Below are 22,257 nucleotides of genomic sequence, written 5' to 3' on the forward strand. Positions count from 1 at the left end.
GCCAGCCTGTGTAGGTCTACACGCTCGTATAGCCCACACGGTCTAAATTGGCCTTGGCCGTGTAGATCACACAGCCTTGACCAAAATTTCACACACTAGTGTGGTTTACCCGTGTTAGCCCACATGCCCATGTGGCCTACACGGCTTAATATATCGAGCCCGTGTGTTGCACATGGCCTTACCTGGCCATCACACAGCCGTGTCTGGTGCACACGGCTTGGCCTCGTCAATCACACGCCCATGTTAAGGCACATGACCTACCATACAGCTATGTGGTGTCGACAATGAGGTTTTCAGCTTTCGTTGAAACCTCATTTTCTGTGCAATTGAGTACACACCTACAACGATTTTGCAGCAAACGTACTCCCAAGCCTTCAGAAACCTAAATAACGACCCATACAACACAATGTTAGCCATTAATTACACCAACCAGACTACAACGAAATGACTAAAACTTGAACCACCACAAACCTTACTTCCAACCAAGTACGAAGCTTTCGAACAATAGCAATAGTGCCGATTAGCAGTTTCCAGCCCCCCGTACAGCACTTAGACAACAAAACAGCGTATTACTAATCTTGATATCATTTCCCACAACTCTAAAACTTAAAGAAACTTACCTACAATACCCCAAAAGTAAAGAATAGCACCGCAGATGAACGAACAAGAATCAAAAGAATTGTCGATCAAAAATGAAAGTTTTGAAAAAGAAACTTAAGAAAAATACAAGAAAATTGCTCAGAAAGAGAAGAAAATTTCAGAGTAAAATTCAAAAAGAAATAAATTAGATATGATACTATCTCACCCCCTTAATTTTCTCCCTCAACTACCACTACACAACCGCCACTCAGAATCCCAGTTCAGCACAACTCTGGCCGAAACTAAGAGTAAAAACACTTACCGTTCCATAGAATCGAACCCAAAACCTCCCTCACACTAGCACTCCACTTATGCACTAGACCAGCAGGCCCATTTTGTTAATTACTTACCAATAATTAAATAAAAGCCTACTGACCAATGATTGGGCTTAATTCATGAAAGTACCAAAATTTTCCCAAGTCATGGCTTGAACTTGGGACCTCCCACACACACCCAGAACACTTAACCACTGAAAGAGATAAACATTTCTGTGTCATTTTTAACAGTGACAAAAATAAAAATTTTGGGGCATTACAATCATTATAGATATGACACTTTTCACCATACAGGTAGTGTCTCCAGATCTTTAAAGCAAAAACAACAGCAGCTAGCTCTAAATCGTGCATCAGATAATTGCATTCATGCATTTTTAGCTGATGAGATGCATAAGTGATTACTTTCCCGTCTTGCATCAAAACACAACCAAGACCACTTAATGAAGCATCACTATAAAAGAAAAAATCCTTTCCCGATTTTAGTAAAGTCAAAACCAGCGCTTCAGTCAACATCTACTTCAATTTCTCAAAATTGTCTTGACACTGATCGTCCCAGACGAATTGAACATTCTTACGCAACAATTTTGTCATCGGCAAAGATATCTTCGAAAATTAATTTACAAATCTTTGATAATAACCAATTAGTCCAAGAAAACTATGAACCTCTGACACATGCAAAACAATTCTGAGGTGTTGCTCATGCTTGGATTTAGATTTCAAATAGATCAAAATGTCGTCAACAAAAACTTCCACAAATTGATCCAAATACAGTTGGAAAATAATATTCATGAGATCCATAAATGTTGCCGGAGCATTCTTCAACCCAAAAGGCATTACCAAGAATTCATAATGGCCATAACACGTACGAAATGTCGTCTTCAGTACATCACTATCTTTCACTTTCAACTAATAGTAACCTGATCTCAAATCAATCTCTAAAAAGACAGAAGCTCCTTTTAGTTGATCGAATAAGTCATAAATACGGGCTAGAGGGTATCGATTTTTAATCGTCAACTTATTCAATTGTCGATAGTCAATACAAAGCCGTATCAAACCATCTTTCTTTCTAACGAAAAACACTAGAGCTCCCCAATGTGATATACTAGGGCGTATAAAGCCACGATCCAATAAGTCTTGCAATTGTACTTTTAATTCTTTCAACTTCATAGGTGCCATACGAAAAATGAAAAACATTTCAATTGCAAACTTAACCTCCCAATCTAGTGGTAATCCTGGTAATTCCTCAGGAAACACATCAGAAAATTCGCAAACAGTTCTAATTTTATTGTCCTGACTATCACCAAAATTAGAATAAATAACATAAGCTAGAAAAACTTCACTACCTTGATTAAGAATTTTATCAACTTGAATTGCTGAAATGATACGAGTTGAACCACTTGTTCTAACACCATTCACCTCAATCATATCACCGCCTTCACTCTGAACAACAAACTTCTTTTTACAACAATCCAACATCTTTTTACAACAATCCAAAATCACCCCATGCTCCGTAAGTCAATGCATTACCAACAAATCAACAAGGAATGTTATATTCTGTATCACTAAAGGACATCTCCTACACATCTGGTCTATTAACACAGATTGTCTCAATGGACTAGACACTACTATCGATACTCTAGACGTCTCAAATTTTAAACTTCGCAACTTAACCAATTCAGTATTAACATACGAATGCGAAAAACCTGGATACATCAAATCATAAACAGGTTCTGAACGTAATAAAACGATACTTGTCACAACATCATTAGCATCACCATCCTCACGAGCTACACAACATAAGCTCGAGTTGGCGTTCTGACATCCGGCTTATGAGTAACAGCATATTTCCCTTTCTAGCACCCCTCTAAAAAATGAACCACTTCGAATCGACCCGCGACTTCTAGAAGTAGGCATAGATCTCTGAAAAGTAACAGGTGTAGCTTTCTCAATCTTCGGACATTCTCTATCAAAATGTTCTGTAGATCCACAGCGAAAACAGCCTCAAGTTCACTTTCAGCATTCACCACTGTGCTTTTTCCTGTAGTGCTCATAATTCGGAATATCAGTATCCTTAAATGGACCTCGGACACTACCCATAGACACAGTCAGTTGTCTATCACGATTTCTATCAACTCTATCTGATTTAAAATTTGATCTCCAACTACCACGAAATTCTTTTGATCTTTTCAGTTGTGGATTTGAACTCGCAGCTCCAGGACACTTTCCCATAATAAGGGTATTTTTAGTCTTTTTATCTAAACCCATAACTTGTTCTACCATTCTTGCTAATTCAACTAGATCCACAAACTCTGTAATTTTATGTGATACTAACTATACTCGCAACTCATCACGTAAACTATCAATTTCAGTTGGCATAAATTCCACAGCATACCTACTAAGTCACGAAAACTCTCGTTCATACTCAATCATAAATATTCCACCTTATTTTAGCATCAAAAACTCTTGTCTTTTGTCTTCGATATACAATTCGCCAACATATTTCTTTTTGAATTTCTTTTGGAAGAACTCCCAATTTGCCTAATCTACGGATATGTGGCATGTCACTGATTTCCACTAAGTATATGCTTCTCCTTACAGTAGAGAAATAGTACATATTACACTTTCACGCGGGTTGCATTCAAGTTGTTGCAAGAGGCATTTAGTGGATTCAATCCAAACTTCAACTGCAGAAGGATCAACTCCTTTCAATCCTAAGAATTCAGCCATACCGTATCTACGTAGCTCTTTAATCGGAGCTCAACAAATAGTAGGTGCAGATGTCGTAGCTGATGTAGTTCTCGTCACACGCTGAAGAGCATCAGCTATAGCTCTAAGTAACTGTGAATCATCTTTTTCCTCAATATTACTTCACTCAACGTTAGGTTGTTAAGTACTAACTGGATTAACACTTGGTGTTACCGATTCGATTCCATCTAACTCAATAGAGACATCATCTCTGGTATACATCTCTTCATAAACATCGTCTTATAATCATCTGACATTTTCAACTATAAAATAAAAACAAATATATCAGCATCCAAATCTCAACTCAATTAGACTCAATTATGGCATGTACCTCTAAACTCAATTCCGAGCCCGATTTAATTCGAGAATCGGCTAAACCTACAAAACTCTGATACCACTAAATGTAACACCCTTAACCTATATCTGTTGCCAGAATAGGGTTTCGGGATATTACCGAGTAATTGTAACCTAATCATTTATTTCAAACATCATAAAACGATTGTAAGTCTTTGAGAGTTTGAAAACACTTTAGAAATGATTTTAGACTAAATCAAAAATATTTGAAAATTTTTAGAAAAAGTTCAAAAAAAATTAGCTGCAAAGTTCACATGGCTAAGTCACACGCCCGTGTGCCTAGTCGTGTGGGCATTCGAAGTAGGGACACACAGCCATGTCCCAGCTCATGTGTGTGCCCGTGTAACTCTCTGACTTGGGTCATACAGCCAAGCCATCGCCTGTGTGCCAAGCTGTGTACCCTTTGAAATAGCCTCACACACCTGTGTGCTAGCCGTGTGTCTCACACGACCAAGTCACAAGCCCGTGTGTCTGGCCGTGTGAACCTAAAAGGTGCCTTAAACAATAATTTACCATTCCCTGCAAGCTTAGACATTAAACAACTCAAAAACAATTTGTTTAACCAGTTCAAAACATGATCAAATATAATCAAAACATGTCAAAACAATCATCTTAGGTGCCTAACCAATAAACCCTCATTGGTACCACATTTATATCCTCAATTCATATCATCAAAGTATCATTCAAATCCAAATTATAAACATACCAAATTCAATCCATTTTGCCTAGTTCATGAGCACTTAAACATCAACTTAAATTCACATGCACGTATCTAAATTTTGTTCAATTTACCATGCCATAATATGACTTCAAATACAAACACATGTTTATATGTATATACCAAACTAACATTACACTTATGACCTTATTTACAATCCATCCACAAGATAAATATCATTTAGACATCCTAGGTACATGCCGGCACAAAAGATAAACATCACCCCATTTGAGTTCACGATCGTTATTGGATACTGAATCGGCGATCAAAAGTGAAGTACCTAATCTGCGCACGGAAAAACAAAACCGCACGCTGAGTAAAACTCAGTGGTATTTCTATAATCTGAATATTTAAAGGCAAGAAATTACAATTGTATAATTGAAATATAAACACATATTAATATTTAAAAATCAAAACTATCACATGTCAACTCTTTGAATTCATACATAATAGCATATCATTTCACACTATATTCAACTTACACATGTTATCATATTTCATTTGTTCACAAATATCTCAATTCTCACACTTGTTATATAAATAGCTTTTCACAATTTGATTTACATTTCATTTAAACAATGGCATTATCCATTCCATATTCACTTCATGATCACATAACTCATGTATCTCATTCTCATGTTCCAAATCACTATTCCATTTTCAATTCTTATACAATATCATTCAATATCAATCATACTACCGTTCTATTTAATTACCCTTATTAACATGACTCGAACCCGGACGGATACACAGATCTAACCAACACACTGGTTTGACGCTCAGTGCCTAATCGGATAAACTCGAAGTAGTAACTGCGCCCAACGTTATATAAATTTGACACCCAGTGTCGAAGTAAATTGGCACCCAGTGCCTCATCGACTCGAAGTCGAAGAAATCCCTAAACTCTTCCTATCCTATGGCATGCCATCTATATCCGACTCAGCCCGGCACAGTTAATAGGGTTATATTTTTCTTTTCAAAAACAACCATATCCAATATAAAATTTTCACATAATCACATATATACATGAATATTCATTTCAATTTAAATAATCAATACATTCATAATATGTATACCAATTCAATCCATTTCAATCAACTTTAATTCAATTCAATATCAAAGCACCAAATACTCACCTCAACACTTATCATATGCATTAAATTGAATTATAATAATTAACAATTAAGTTCGGATTATAGAAATACAAACCGTGAATTCCGAGCTATTCCACGTCAATTTTATATTTCCCCTTTTTAGTCGAGGATTCCGGTATGACGTTAACTACGGAAGTAAAAAAAATTAAAATTCATCAATATAACACAATTCAATTTCATATTGAATATTTTAATTTTTACTCAATATTTTCCTAAATTCCAATTTAGTCCCTAAACCAAGATTAATTTTTATTCTTCACATTTAATTCTATATTTTCATACAAATTCCACTTTAAACTAAATTTAACTCCCTATTTTTACTTGAACCCCTAAATTTTATTTTTTTCACAATTTAGTCCCTAATACTCAAATTTTACAATTTGTTTTACAATTTAATCCTTTCCACTTCTAACTTAGAAAACTATCAATTTAATCCCTAATACTAAAATTATTCAACATTAACAATACTTAAAAACTTAATAATTGCTAAAATTTCAACATGGGTAAGGTAATACTTAACAACGGGGGATTCCAAAAATATACAAATTACAGAAAAAAAAAAGCTAAATTGTTCTTAAACCGTGGGTCTCCTTCTTTTTCTTCTTTTTTTTTTTGTTCTTTCTTTTTCTTTCAAATTTTGGAACCCTTAAACCGTGGGTCTCCTTCTTTTTCTTCTTTTTTTTTTTGTTCTTTCTTTTTCTTTCAAATTTTGGTTGGCTTTCTTTTCTATTTCTTTTACTTTTTGTTTTGTTATTATATAATATATATTTACTTAATACTTAAGATAACATATTATAATATATTTCTAACTTTAATATTATAATATATAAAATAATTTACAACTAATTTACTTAATCTCGTCCCACTAAAGATACAATGATAAAATTGCTTCTTTAGTCCCTTTAATTATTCATTAATCTATAATTTAATTTTCACCCTATATGCAATTTAGTCTTTATACCTAATTACTTCTAATTTAAGAAAATTCACTTAATCAAAACCTAATTAACTACACAACTAGCTTCGTAAATATTTATTAAAAATATTTACGAGTCTGATTTACACGAACAGAGTCTCAGGAATGCAATTTCCGACACTCCTAACTATTGGGTCGTTACATACCTATCTAATTTAGTATTTAAAATATTAAAATTTATTTAACTAAAAAAATCTAAACATCATCATATACATGTTGTAGTTCACAACTAATTTCAATCTCATCCACACTTAAAACACTATCTTGGTTAAATTGCACTTCTAAACATTCTTCCTTTTCCCATCAATCTCATCTAATCATTGTTATTTTTAATTTTCATACTTTTACCCTAATATTTTTCACACTATTAAAATTTAGTCAATATCTCAAATTAATTTCTCTCAATTCAAAAGCCATTTAAATTTCCTATAGTATCCAATTACCTTCTCCATTAACATTAATAATTTCCATTTTATCTACTTCAAAATTTTTAATACATGCTAGTTTCAAAATGATAGTGTTCTTATTTCAAAAGGTGTTAAGAATATTACATAGCTTGTTTGTTTATCCTAATAGAATTTGACAATTATCATGTACATGAATGGTTTGATCGTGTCTATCTTTATATCTAATGTTTGTTTTATGCCATATTAATGAAATATTGGTTTATATAATTAATTAACTTTCATATATGTTTACATTTTAATTGTCAATTATGGTATAAGGTGGGGAGTTTTAGAGCTTAACAAGTGTAGAGTAAGTGTCCATGGTGTTGGGATGGGGTAGGACAAATGTAAAGCTATTGGGTTGGGTGTGTGTGTAGACGTCCATCTTAATAAGTCAAAGATGGACCCAACAAGATGTGTAGAGGTTCGCATTCAATGTTGCAAATTTATCAAACTCCCAATGCATGCTTTGCGAAGGAATCTTTAGTTGGTACGTTAGACTAAATATTTTGACAACCAAATTTAGGCATCGATGTACCTGTCTTTATGGAAGCATCTATTACTCTCAGAAAATAGCAAAACCAAACAATGATTCTAATTTCACACCAGAATCTGTTTAATTACCTACTTTAAACTGCATTAAATTTCTCAATGAACATCATTTTCTTTGAAATCCCACTATTCCTTTACGAATTGTCCTTCAAATCTCGATAAAAGAAATATTCATATTGGTATGGGGGGACAAACAAAAACCAAAGCGACCATGAGCCTCAATTGCTTGATTTGCCAACACAGATCAAATTCAAACAATTATAGGGAATATTGTGCTAAAGAAAAGAATTGTAAAGAAAGGGTTGGTACAAGTTGTTCAGGCATTAGCCCCACATATTACAATGAAATTAAAAGTGATCATGAGCCAACATCATTGGTGATCGCTAAAAATAAGATAAACAAGGGTCATCGCCGCCTAAAGACAATCGATTCCCCTTACGGAGCTACGGCATTTGAATCTGACAATGATGAACCTAAGCTGGTAAGAAGTAGTGGGGTGAGGAGGAATTGGAGCTTTAAGGACATGTGAGGATAACTTGATATTATCATCCAACTTTATTTAAGAATGTGGGCTCATTTTATTTCAAGTTTTAGATGCAAAGGGTATTTAATATATATTCATCACTTAATATTTTTAGTTGAATATAATGTTATTGTCTAGCAAGAACCCTAATCCCATTCTCGAAGAAAATTTAAGGTTGGAATTTTAGCATTTTATTTTTATTTCAAACCAGATAATGAAAGCTCGGCCCAGGCACAACATTGTTCCTATACCAATTCATTATCTTTAAAGATATTCCACTGGGATTTTTATAGAGCCTGAAAATGGATTAGAGAAATTCCTCAACTATGCAAAAGGTGCTTCAATAGGTATTGAATTTTCTAAAATTTTTAAGCTTTAAATACTATCTTTAAAATTAATCTAAAAACCTCTAAAATGTCATATAATTCAATATTGCGAGATACTCCTACAACATTATTTTTCCCCTTCTATTTTCTCTGCAAATAGAGCGTACATCTCATTTTTATATAACCAAAAAAAACACGTTACTTATTCATAAGTCAATAATGAAACCACACTATCATAAAATCATATTTTGTTATCACTATGAAAATGTTAAGAAAACAAAAAGGTAAATTACACTGGTAGTCACCTAATTATTAATATTTTTTTTTGGTCACTCAATTATGAAATCTACAAAAATGGTCATCTAACTATTCGACTTTATTTTTTGGGTCACCGACCGTTAAATTATTAACAGAAAGATAATTAGACATCTTTAAAATTGGCATGATAGTAACTTTAACCCATAACATTTATATATTATGTCAATTTAGTCTTGATTCTAAAAAAAATTAACCCTAAATACTTACACATTGTGTAATTTAATCCTTTTTTTAAGATTTACTTTTATTTGTGACATTGAAGGTTAGTTTTAAAAGAATGAGAAAATAAAAAAATTATTATCTTGGAGTTTTTTTGTGTTTACATTTTTGGTATATTCTCAATCAAATTTTGTTGATAGATTTGTTATTTTTTTAGCTTTTTAGATGAAAGGGTCGTAAAGAAAAACAAAATTGAAAAAATTATATAATGTGTAATCGCTGAGGGTTAATTTGTTTAGAATCAATACTAAATTGATACAATGTATTAATGTTTAGGGCTAAAGTTATTATTATGCCAATTTTAAAAATTGTCACATCGTTTCCTTATCATCCATTTAATGGCTAGTAACAAAAAAAAGTGAATAATTAGGTGAATATTTTGTAACTTTTGATTATTGGATGATAAAAAATAAAATCACTAATAGTTGAATGAATACAAGTGCAATTTACCCAACAGAAAATTCACCATGAAAACATGAAACTGAGACTAACAGTTGAAGTTGTAAAAACTAAACCCCAAATAGAGAAATGAAGGTTGCAAAGGCAAAAAGAGATTTAGTGAAGAATTAAGTATTCAAAGTGAAGTAACTTTTATTCAGTCATCACATATCCTTTTTTGTCCTCAAACAAACAAAAAACCAAAGGATCCAAAACTTGTTGTGCATGAAAGATATAAAAGAATGGTAGAGAAAGGTAGGTCTTCACATGCAATTCTAGAGATCAAAATAGAGGAACAAAGCTTTTTCTTTTCCTGTCAAAAAATGTGGGTGCATTTCGGGCAAAGAAAAATTAATTTTTTTCTGAATGATATGAAAAAAAAAATTATTTACTGGAATAATATGAATGGTGGATGAGAACTTCAAATTGCCATAACAGTTGATGATTTGAAATAGCTACGAGGCAATAATTGTGATAGAAATAAACATGGAATCCTCATAATTTCAAATTGATAGCCGACATATTGATTTAGGTTCCCAATGACTAGTCATGTCGAAATTTTAGAATTTTAAATATTTTTATTTTAAAAATTTAAATAGTTTATTTTTATAATTTTATTTTTAAAATAATTTTTTTGAAAATATAATCGGCTAGACTTAAATAAATAAAGAAGTCAAATACAAAACCTAATAATAATAGTTCAGCCTATGACACTCTAGACTTCCTATCCCATAATTGGCCTATTTCTTTAGCCATTAGTTTCAAAAATAATTAAAATAATTCTAATAAAACCTGCCTATTAATTGAAAAACAAATAAAAAGGAAGCTTGTTGAAATTAAACTAGCCGATTCCCAAGACACAACTGTACTCCATTTCCTTCTCGTCCTTCCACATCACTGTCTTCTCTATGCTTGTCAATAGTTGATCCATATACCATTTTCAGCTATCTGTTTTATTTCATTAACCCCAAACAAATCTCAATCTGGGTTGTTCCTCTATTTTCTCTCCGGTTGGAAATGGTGTTGAGTCAGATCCGGCCTTCTCTGGTACGTTTCCTCATTCTTTCTCAAAGACTCCTTTGCCAGGTTGTGAGCATAGGCATTCTCTGTTCTTTTAATAAACTGGAATTTTATTTCTTGAAACCTGTTCATACTGCTATGAATGTCTCTGATTATTGTACCGATGATTGATTTATCCGAGTTCTTTAACTGGCATTTTTTGATAACTGTTTGAGAATATCCCATAACCGTTACTGAGGGAAGTTTTAGCGAGATCCCTAATTGAACATCTGTAAGCCTGCATACGCCTCTGCAACAAATGGAGATGAAACCTTCCAGTTGATCATTGACTTAAATGCAAGGAGTTCCCCCGTCTGACGCCAAACCACTAATCCCGATGCTGATCTGTGGTTTCTGTTATCGAGTGCAGCGTCAAACTGAATCGTTGCCCTGGTGTTTACATCTATAGTGTTGCTTCTATACCCCGTTGGAGAGGTGAGTTTCTTTTCTTCTAATCCTTCAATCTCAGCCATATATCTTCGAATATTCTGTAAAATCTCATCTTCTGACTCTAACTTCCTTTCGTGTACAAGCTTATTTCGTGAACTCCATTAATCCACAAGCCACAGCAGAGCAAGCGACACTGTTGAATAGCAGTATTTTGAAAGATCCAGGTGATCCATTCCCAGATATTTTGAACTATTCTGTCTACCCATGAGACCTCTAACTTCCTCCAAATCACTACTGTAACAGGGCAATTCAGAAAGACATGCTCACTGTCTTCTTCTCCATTCCCGCAACGAGGGAATAAAGCACTATTGATCACTCGCTTATGTTTTAGATTTACAAAATTCGGGATATAGTTCCATGTAATTCTCTAAATTGCAATCAGTATTTTTTAGGGTAGTCTTAGATTCCAAAGTTTTTTGTAGAAATTCTTTGAGTCGGCCTGTAAATAATAATAACTAGGATCCATGCTAGCTTCTTGTAATAGTTTGTAGGCGCTTCTGACAGTGAATTCTCCGGTCGATTCTCCCTTCCACATTTGAATGTCGTTAGGAGGAATTTTCGCAAGAGGAATTTGCATGATTTGCATGATAATATCTGTCTTCCACATTCTGGTATTTGGATCAATTAATTCTGAAACTAACTTGTACTCTTCACTTCTGTTTCTACTATTCCACTCTTCAGGTTCCTTGCCTGGTAGCCAACGGTCCTCCCAGATCGAGATCCCGTCACCCTTTCCAACCCTCCAACACAGTCCATTATTTAACAATCCCTTAGCAGCCTACACACTCTTCCAGGTAAGAAAAGGTATATTCCCTAATTGAGTGCTGTTAAAGTCTGTATTTGGATAGTATTTAGCCTTGAACACTCTAGCCACTATTGAATTCAGGTAATTAATAAGGCGCCACCCCCGTTTGGCTAATAATGCGATATTGAACTGACTCATGTTTCGAAAACCAAGACCCCCATTTTCTTTTAAAATGCAAAGATTTTTCCATGCACACTAATGTATTCCTCGTTTTCCATGCCCCTTTTGCCACCAAAATTGAGCTATAATGCTTTCCATTTTTGAACATAAAGACTTAGGTAATAAGAAACACGACATAAAGTAAGTTGGTATATTGAAGGACCGATTTAATAAACACTTCTTTCCTGCCCTGAGACAAAAACCTGGTGCTCCAATTGTCAATACGTTTCTTAAATCTATCTTTTAGGCCCTGAAAAGATTATTTTTTCCTTCTTCCAACTGTGTTGGGTAACCTCAAATACCTCTCCGGATTTTCTGAACTACGCACCCCCAAAATGTTTACCACCTCTCGTTTATCTTCATCATTTGTATTACTGCTAGAAAAGACAGTGGACTTATTAAAGTTAACACATTGGCCCGAGCATCTCCTATTCTCCCAAAATTTCCTTTAAAAAATTAGCTTCTCTACTTGTGGCTTGACCAAATAAGATACAATCATCAGCAAACAGCAAATGTGATACCTGTGGTCCGTTCCTACTAGCTTTGGTGCCCCGTTCCTACTAGCTTTGGCGCCTTTCACTAGTCCTTCCCTGCATACTAATCTCATTAAACATGACAGCCCTTCCCCACAAATGAGAAAAAGAAACGGGCTAAGTGGATCTCTCTGACGAAGTCCCCTTGTTGGTTGAAAGCTTTCTCCTATGTATTCGTTTACAACTACTGAGTAGGAGACCGTTGTCAAACATTTCATCAAAATTCTGATCACTCTCATATCAAACCCCATTCGTGCCATCATTTTTTTTATAAAATTCTACTCAACCCTGTCATATGCTTTACTCATGTCCAACTTGACTGCCATAAGACCTTTTTTCCCATTTCTCTTTTGTTTAAGAGTATGAAGAATTTCATATGCAAGTAGAATATTGTCTGAGTTCAATGCATATTTTGATAACTCCTCTATGCCTATTTGCAATCGTTTTTGCTGTAATTTTATAAAGCACATTGCACAGACTGATAGGATGGAAATCCATCATAGTAGTAGGATTATCAATTTTAGGGATAAAATTTATTTGAGTCGCATTAATTTGTTGAAAATCCATACCTTCATTTAGAATTTGTAAACAGAATTTGGTGACGTCCTCCCTAATGATATGCCAGCAATTTTGGTAAAATATTACGGGAAGCCATCTTCACCTGGTGTTTTGGTAGGACCCATTGTAAAAAGCGCCTCTCTAAGCTCCTCTGCCGTATAAGGCCTCAAAAGATCTTGGTTTTCCTCCTCAGATATGCATTTCTCAATACTTGATAACAAATGGTCAAGATTTTCTCGTTCATCTGTTGAAGATAAATTTTGAAAATAAGATCGCGCAATTCCCTCCATTTCCGTTATAATCTCCGTTGTTCCTCCTTCTTTATCGTTAAGTTTGTGTATGACGTTTTTTCTTTTACGCTACGTCGCTTGGTTATGAAAAAATACAGTATTCTTATCCCCAAATTTCAACCAATTTATCCGAGCTCATTGTTCCCAGTAACGTTCATCCTTCTCAATCTCAAAGTTCAATTGAATTTTACAATCAATCAATTCTGCCATGTTAATATCATCTCTGTCATCCCCTGCAAGTTCTGATAGTCTAACTGTGAGCATATCCTTTCTCCTTCTTCTATCAAATCGAGTTTGACTTTTTTTTAAGATATCTAGCTTTTATAATAGGCTTCCAGAAGATGACTCCCATAAATTTTTGACTTCTTTATTAAAAGACTCTTCCATTATCCACCATGCTTCAAACTTGAATGCTTTAGTATTTATCCCCTTTTCAACCCTCCTAGTAGTAATTAAGAGAGGACAATGATCCGAAAAAGAGTGAGGCATATGTTGAATAGTGACCTCCGGAAACAAACTCATCCATGCATCATTAACAACTCCACGATCAAGTCATTCCCGAATATTTGTTTCGGGCAGATTTCCTCTTTCCCACGTAAACTAATTCCCAGAAAAGCCCACATCCAAAAGTTCACAATCCACTAAAACAATACGAAAATTCTCCATTTTTCGTTCATCACAAAGTAGCCCTCCTTTTTTTTTATGGCTGTACATTATCTCATCAAAGTCTCCACAAACGAACCAAGGCCTCCCATCATCATTGTGTAAATTCCTCAACACATTCCAAGATTCACTCCTGTCTTGAGCATAGGGAGATCCATAGAATCCAGTGAGTCTTCATTTTCCCTTTACCTCCTTATCCTCAACCACCACATCAATGTGTCTCTTAGAAAAACTCCTAAGCTCAATGCAAATATCATTCCTCCATGCTAAACATAGACCACCTCTAGTATTAATTGGATCAACTTCAATCCCATTCATATAACCACATCTATGACAAATTCTTTCCATGTTATTTTTACACACCTTAGTTTCCATAAAGAAAACCACTTGGGGATTATGTATCTTCAGTGAATGCCGAAGTCTGCGAATCGCCCGTGGACTTCCCAATCCACGGACATTCCAACTCAAGATTTTCATTGCGCCCGGTCGGCATGCCTCTTGGCAGCCACCGATAATAAATAATTACCTTCCAATACTCGTCTGTTTCTGTTCATTGAATTATTGATCTCATCCTCATTCTCCCCTCTAGCTCTTTTTTTCCCTTCCTCCCCAATTAAAATTCCATCTTCCTGATCATGCTCCATATCAGCAGGAGCTGGATTAATCGTCGATTTAACTCTCTCTTGCCCCACATAGGCCGGTTTTCCTTTCAGGCTTAGTCCCAGTATTGGGTCAATAGGTCACCAAAATCCTTGCGTGTGTTCCGCAGCCCATTTGTCGTTCCTTTGAATGCGTCTGTCTGCACTATTAACTCCAAAATTATCATCATTGTCTTCTCGCAGCCATATTCTTTTCATTGCTAAAGCCCTTCTAGATTGAGCTCTCAACGATAAGTTCCACCCTATATCAGCAACTTCCATACCTGCTTCCATTTTTGCTTCACAAAAAGCATCACTATGACCCAAACGACTACAAAAAAAGCAAAAAAAGAACTCTTAATGGATCCTCCCCCAGTTGTAATTTGTATAGCAGCAGTAAGTGATTATTAAATGTCCATGGTGATCCATTTAATACTCTCTCCAAATCCATAACATGAAAAAATTGGAACAAGAATCTTCTATCTCCCAGATCCCGAATCTGGACAACCTGAACCGGATGCCATAAATTTGCCATAGTACTTTTCATTGCAGGATAATGAAAACACTTGCTATTAAGAAACAACCCACTAACCTGAAAAACCCCTCTTCTCCCTGTGTGCGCTGCTCTGTTTGTACTTGAAGAATTGCTTCTTCTTCTTCATCTAGTGTTAATCTGCTAATTCCATCTCCATGTTTGTAGGACGGAGACCTGATCCTGATTGTACCCGTGCTTTACTATGGAAAAAGTTGTTTGAAAGTGACCCGCCGGCAAGGACAAATTATGCTAAAAAAATAAAAACCTAAAATGCATGCCAATAGGCAGACGTTTTCGTGCTAGGGTAGCAGACCAACTTTTTTATTAAAAATAATTTTTTAAATATATAACTTTTAAAATTTTAGAATTTTATTTAAAATATGAAAATTAATTTTAAAAATTATTAAAAAATATATACTTTTAAAGGGTAAATACCAAATTGACAAAAATTGTACAAATAATATTTATTTTGGACGAAAAAATTAAATGAGCTTAGACTCCCACGTAATGCAAATAGTAATTTAACATTTGAACTCCATTTTGCATAAATTTTAATCCAAATAATAATATCTCCCATTTCGACTAAAACTTTATATGTATATGTATATATCAAAATATTCATTGTAAGTGCAAATAATAATATCTATTTTATATAAAAAAATAAATGAGTTTAGACTCCCAAATGGTGCAAATAATAATTTAAAGCTTGAATTCTATATGGAATTGTTATACTTCTATTTCCTAGCCTCTAATATCTATTCATAACACCTATACAAACTGTACGCCCTAAGGACTCACTACATGCTTTTTAGTGTAAGAATTCTTTTCTAAACATTTATATCCCATTTTAATCCATCTTAAGTTACTCAATACGTTGTTTCATTATTTAGATTTGTAATTTCATGCATCATTTACTGTGTATAATTTATAGGCTTAAATATATCAAAGGTCCTTACACTCTTTTGAAATTTAAAGTTTAGTTATTATACTTTTAATTTTAAGATACTGAGTCCTTATACTTTTTTTATTTAAAATCTTGATTCTTCCATCTTTTCTACCATTAAAGTTAATTATTTCAAAGGTAAAATAATTTTTTAGCCTTCAACATTTACATTTTTGTCAATTTGGTCTTCACCCTTTAAAAGTTATAAATTTTTAATAAGTTTTAAAATTAATTCTTCCTATTTTAAGTAAAAATAAAATAAAATTTTAAAATAACATTTAAAAAACAAGTTTTTAGAAATAAAATTATAAAAATAAACTTTTTAAAATAAAATAAAAAATAGTTTTAAAAATATTTTTAAAAAACTTAAATTTCTAACATGACAAGCCATCAGGAACCCAAATCAGCATGTCGGCTGCCAATTTGAAATTATAAGGATTCTATGCCTCTTTCTGACACAACTATTATCTCGTAGTAATCCCAAATTGTTATTCATCATGCTAATTTGGGGTTCCTATGCATAGTCCATATTATTTCAATAACCAAAAAACTTTTTATATTTTTATGATAAAAAATTCTTTTTCATATTATTCGGAAAAAAACACTGAAAAACTATTATATAGTTAAAAAAAAGAACCAAATTAGAAATAAAAACGTAAAATCATCAAAATCACGGAAGTATATATTCAACAAAAAATGGTAGCAGCACATCAAGGGCTAAGGAAAGTGCAAGTAACATCACTGCCAAGAACAACAATAACATATTTCCGATCACCCTATGTTGTTTGTTCAAAAAACATTGAAAAAAATTTAACCATCAATGTTTACATATTGGGTTAACGTAGTATTAATTTTAAAAATCTAAATTTTAATATTTACATATTATTTAAATTTATCTCCTTTTTTACATAAATACATAATTCAACACACAGTGTAAATTAGAAATAAAAAAAAATATTTTTGTAATACAGTTTCTTGATGAGACGTGTTAAAGGATAATTAGGTGCCATGCACACCAACACATTACCCCTCTAGGTTTGACACATAACCTCAGAGGTATCTCTGAAGGGGCCTCTTTGCGAGTAGGCAAGCTGGGAGGTGAGGTTGGAAAGTGGCGAACTGGCCAACTGACAAACAAGGAAATGATGAACAGCGGATCAACTACATGGTGAATTGGCAATCTAGGGAAGGTGGCAAGTTGTAAGGGAGTGGCGAGTCGTGACCATCAAGCGAACCGATGAATGGCGAGCTGTGGCCATTAGACATGTAGGGGATGGCAAGCTATTCAAGTTTCTAAGTTGGGTCGCAAGACACGTAGTGGTAACACTCTCTTATACCTAGTACGGAGTTAGATCGAGAAAACCAAAAAGTATCGGATTAGTAGATTCTCGTATACAAACAAATGTCGAGGTAAGTTCGTGTAACTAAGTTGTGTGTATTTATATGTTTAAATTATATGTTATATATGTAAAATTGTATAATTTTCGTATATGTGAAAGTAGTTAAATATCCGAAAATGCCTGATAAATGCTAAGTTCTATTTGAACAAATGAAAATCGAAGGATACAAGTTTCTTGTATTGGTTGTAGTCCTCATATGTTGCGGACACACCATAGCTCGAAAGAGCATCCTGTTATAAGCCCTCTCGAGCTTCCCATTATATGGTTCCTGCGAGCATCCCGATCGGTATTGATCTTGCATGTGTTGCGATATACCATAGCTCTTTGTAAGTGTCCTGTTATATGATCGGTATTGATCATACATGTATTGTAGACATACTGCAGCTCTTTATAAGTGTCCCGATATAGGCTCTTTGTGAGCTTCCTAATTTGGCTCGATTGAAGTTCTTGTTATATGGCTATCCGGAGCTTCTTGATAATAACTCTTCGGAGTTATCCTGTTAAGTTCACATGAACTTTTTGTTTTAAACTCTTATGAGCTTCCTGTTATTAAGCCCGGATAAGCTTCATGTTACATGGCTCACACAAGCTTCCTGTTATATAACTTGAGAGAGTGTTTCCTGATTATGTGCTCTAATGAGTACCCCTGAATATGAATTGACGAATTACAGTTTTGTACACTTTAAGTGTACTACATGAGTATCTATTAATGTTCCAAATAAATTCAACGGGCAAAGTTCTGACATGGATAAACTGAACTTGAGATGATTTATGATAGAAATGTATATGTTATATGGAAATATGATAAGAAAAGTATATATGTATGAAAGTTATTACATGATGAGCTCATTCATGTTTCTTGGCAATTGTGTGAATTATAATGACTAACATGTTTGATGAAGTTGGGTGTTTAGGCTATTAGCCAAACTTGTTTGATGAAGTTGGGTGTTTAGGCTATTAGCCAAACTTATTTGATGCATTTTGCATGTTTATTTTAATGGAAGTGAATGGTGAGTTAAATTTCTAATTATACGAACTTACTAAGCATTATATGCTTACTCTATTTATTTTCCTCTGTTTTATAGTGCTCGGAAGCTCATAAAGGTTGGAAGTCGGTCGGAACATTATCACACTATCCTTCAGCTCATTTTGGTATAAATAGCAAACTTATTTTGGTATAATGGCATGTATAGGCTAAATTGCCCAATGATGGCATGTATATGGTTGGTTTAATTAGCCATTGGAATGGCTAGTGATGGTATATTTGATGTTTGTGTAGGAGATTATATCATGCTTAATATATATGTGCTTGGTATAATAGGTTGAATTTTGATAAACTTATATGATTATACAAATAGGTAAGTTTGAACACTTAAATACATGTGATGATCTATCATGTATAAGATTGATTTTGGCTTGGTTTTAATTTCTTGAATTGGTTGGTGAATATATTTAAGTGTTGTTGTAGGTTGAAAGCAAACTTGGGTGTGAAAAGTGTAATAGATTAATTTTCAATGGTGTCAGAAACAGTGATTCGAGATCACTAAATCCGATGAGTGAGTTTGAAAATTTAAATAAATTAACATTTATAAGTCAAGTATGGTATTGAAATATTTTTGAATTAGTGAATTTTGAGAATTAAAAAGAATTTATTAGGTATCAAGACCTTGAATTTATAAAACGAAGTGTCATTGAGTTAGTATTGAAGTTTCGTTAGAAAATTTTAACGTTTTAATAGCTAATTAATTAAAAAGGACTAAATTGTAAAAGGAGCAAAAAATTGCTGAAGTGATTAAATAGCTTAAATGTTCAAGAAGGAAGAACCTAATAGGCAATTAAACCCCTATTATAAGGCTAGACGGCATGTGTGTACAAGAAATAACAAAACCTAGTGTGAATAAGGGGCAAAATTAGAAATAACATAAAAATTAATAGTTAAAAAGGATGTAATTGAAAAATCTAGACATTTCTTCTTCACAAACTTCAGCAAAACACCATAAGAGGTCTAAAATAAGCTGGTTTTTTCATATTTTCACTTTATTTGAGTCAATTCTTGCTCCTTTCTTAAAATTTTTATTCTTTATGGCTATTACAATTAGGCCCAACTATCTAATTCATTAGTTTTTTATTTTATGGGAGATTTTTAAAGTTACCATGAATGAGTGATGGAATTTTATGATGAATTATTATGGATTTGAAACTTTAATTTTATTATATGATGATTTTATCAAGTGAATTTAATAGAAATTGATTTTTATGACTTAATTGTGAAAAAGCTGTGAATTAGGGTTTGACGTTGAAATTCTAAATATCAAAGGATGTGTAGTAGTCTAAAATAATTATATAAAGTGTTAATTGAGAAAAATTAGCTTAATTGATGCGTTAATTTATTAGGGATTAAATTATAAAAACCGTAAAATTTGGGATAAAAGTGTAATTTAAAAAATTGAGGGGCATAAAATGTGAAGTGAACTGGAATTAAATTTGATGCTAATGAATGGAAAAACTTATATCATAGATCAAGAACCCGAAGACAAACATGGGAAAGAGAAAATTTCAGATTAGCCCCTAATTCCTACAAATTCTACAAATTGGCTCAGGTAAGTTCATATGGTTAAATTTTGTGATTTATTTTCAAATTAGAGATTATATAATGCATTATTTTATATCTTTGCTATGGAATTATTACTATTGTGATAAAATGAAAATCGAAGCAAAAATTCAAATTGAGTAGAATGCTGGATTGAGTACGATTATTCTGTGACCAATGATGAATTGGCGAATAAGACCATGGTTGGATCATGGCATAGTGTGAATGTAATACCATAGCTGGGCTATGGCATTTCAGTGAAAATACCATAACTGGGTTATGGCATTGTGAATGTAAAACTATGGTCAGACCATGGTAATATATGTGTAAACATGTAAGACCATAGCTTGGCTATGGCATCGTGATAAAGTGCAAGACCATGGCTGGGCCATGGTGTGATATCCCGAATTACGGCCTAATCGGAATAGTAGTTTCAAGACCACAAATCTGAGATAGAAATAATTATTTTATAATTATTTCGAGGTCTATGATATGATTGCATGATTGTGTGAAAATTTCGTGACGAAATTCTATGCATAAAGTGCTTAAGTTGAAATTAGGGACTAAATCGAATAATTTGCAAAACTTGCATTCTAGAAGTTTTTAGTATGAAATTGCTTTGGAATTTTAATGAGGAGGTCTTAAATAGCAATTTGACCAATTTCTAAGATGGACAAAAATTGGACATGGATGGAATTTTTGAAAGTTTAGTAAGGAAGGGCATTTTGGTCATTTGGATATTAAATGAAATAAAATGGGAAAAATAACACAAAAATGATCATCTTCTCCATAAGTTGCTGCCAAATTGTGCTCTCCACCATAGCTAGGGTTTCAACACTTTTAAGCCTTGATTGCAAGTGATTTCTATGCCCGTTTTTAATGATTTTTATGTTTTTGAAATCCCGGTAACTCGATTTAACTTATGCTAGCAATAATTCAACCTAGGGTTCATATTTGGAAAAGTACCCATAGGTGAAATTTGTATATTTTGGTGTTTTATGATAGAATATGAGGTTTTAAATTATGCTAGACAACTTGTGCTACTCGGTTTTAAGTGAAAACGGGTACGGGGGCGTTACACATGGCAACATATGTGTAAGACCATAGTTGGAATATGACATTAAGCAAACAATGTACTCAAAACCATAAGACGTTCTCTAATTGGACAAGAAACGGTAAGTGTAATATAAATTAAAGTGATAAGATTAAATCAAGTGAAATCATCATTTGAGATTATGAATGGCAGGGAATATTAATAAAATGCTTTGTTTATGATCTAATTATAAATGGTTTGGTAAGATTTATATTTTAAACCTATGAACTTACTAAGCTTCTATAAGCTTACCTTTGTGTGTTTAATGTTCTTGTAGATTAACGTGTATTGGAGGATCGGATCAACACATCGACTCAGACTATCCAGATTACTCCGGTAGATTTTGTTATACATTTTTTGTTTATATGGCATGTATAGGTTTGGTTTGATAATGAAGTAGTTTGAATTGGGATTATGAGACTTAGATGTGTTTGTAAGTATTAGATATTGATGTGTATGGGATGATATAACATATTTTATACATATTTTGGCCTGAATTGGTTGCTTGGTTGGATTGTATTAGTATGTGAAAGTATTGTGTGCAGGTTGTTTGTAAAAAAGGTGAGAAAAGTAGTCTTGAAATGGCCAATTTTTGTCCACACAGGTAGACGCACAAGCTTGTGTCATAACCGTGTATAACACACGGCCTGGCACATGGGCATGTGATCAGGCCGTGTGTCCCCTGCAACTTAAATTTGAGAAACAGAATGCTCAGGTTTGAGTACACGGGCAAAGACACGAGCATATGTCTCAGCCGTGTGTGTCACACGGCCTAGAACACGGGTGTGTGTCTTGGTCGTGTGAAAACTGCACCTTAATGTTTTGCAAGTCAGAGAGTTACACAGGTTGGAGACACAG

General features: G+C 33.5%; 1 long non-coding RNA gene across 2 annotated transcripts; it reads left to right on the forward strand.

Annotated features, from left to right (window-relative positions):
- Nucleotides 1-10,494: 10,494 nt before the first annotated feature.
- Nucleotides 10,495-15,740, forward strand: LOC108467456 (uncharacterized). 2 transcript variants are annotated; one of them, XR_008286851.1, is made up of 4 exons: nt 10,495-11,177; nt 11,276-11,356; nt 11,436-11,996; nt 15,539-15,740. It is a non-coding gene; the product is annotated as an uncharacterized LOC108467456 (long non-coding RNA). The 2 variants fall into 2 exon arrangements; XR_001868841.2 differs by having other exon boundaries at nt 10,496-11,177; nt 11,436-11,986.
- Nucleotides 15,741-22,257: the final 6,517 nt, after the last annotated feature.

This window comes from Gossypium arboreum, chromosome 8 (assembly GCF_025698485.1).
Source record: "Gossypium arboreum isolate Shixiya-1 chromosome 8, ASM2569848v2, whole genome shotgun sequence".
Classification (NCBI taxonomy): domain Eukaryota; kingdom Viridiplantae; phylum Streptophyta; class Magnoliopsida; order Malvales; family Malvaceae; genus Gossypium; species Gossypium arboreum.